This window comes from Orycteropus afer, unplaced genomic scaffold (assembly GCF_000298275.1).
Source record: "Orycteropus afer afer isolate SDZICR_OR568_19922 unplaced genomic scaffold, OryAfe1.0 scaffold00001, whole genome shotgun sequence".
NCBI classification, from domain to species: domain Eukaryota; kingdom Metazoa; phylum Chordata; class Mammalia; order Tubulidentata; family Orycteropodidae; genus Orycteropus; species Orycteropus afer.
In genome coordinates, this window is record NW_006921588.1 from 7580962 (window position 1) to 7581901 (window position 940).

Here is a 940-nt window from a genome sequence, read left to right on the forward strand (position 1 = left end):
GATATCATTGCTGATGTCAGATGGATCTTGGCTGAAAGCAAAGAATACCAGAAAGATGTTTACTTGTGTTTTATTGACTATACAAAAGTATTAGATTGCAGATAACATTGAGAAGAATGGGAATTCCAGAACTCTTAATCGTACTTTTGAAGAACCTGGACATAGACCAGGAGGCTGTCATTCCGACTGAACAAGGGGACACTACATGGTTTAAAATCAAGAAAGGAGTGCATCAAGGTTGTATCCTTTCACCACACTTCTTCAATCTGTCTGCTGAGCAGATAATCCAAGAAGCTGGATTATATGAAGAAGAACATGGCATCAGGATTGGAGGAAGATTCACCAACAATCTGTGATACACAGATGACACAACTCTGATCACTGAAAGTTAGGATGACTTGAAGTGCTTACTGATGAAGACTGAAGACTACAGTCTTCAGTATGGATCACACCTCAACATAAAGAAAACAAAAATCCTCACAACTGGAACAATAAGCAACATCATGATAGATGGAAAAAAGACTGCAGTTGTCAAAGACTTCATATTACTTGGTTCTACAATAACACCAATGGAAGCAGCAGTCAAGATAACAGATGACATATGTTGTCATTGTTATTAGGTGCCGCTGAGTCATTTCCAACTCATAGCCACCCCACGCACAGCAGAATGAAACACTGTCCAATCCCGCTCCAGCTCCACGATCCCTGTTATACTTGAGCCCATCATTGCAGCCACCGGGTCAGTCCATCTCGTTGAAGGCCTTCCCTCTTTCGTCGACCCTCCACCCTACCAAGCATGACATCCTTCTCCAGGGAATGGTCCCTTCTGATAATATGACCAAAGCAGGTAAGACGAAGTCTGGCCATTCTCACTTCCAAGGAGCATTTCAGGTGCACTTCCTCCAGGACAGATCTGTTAGTTCTTTTAGCAGTCCATGGT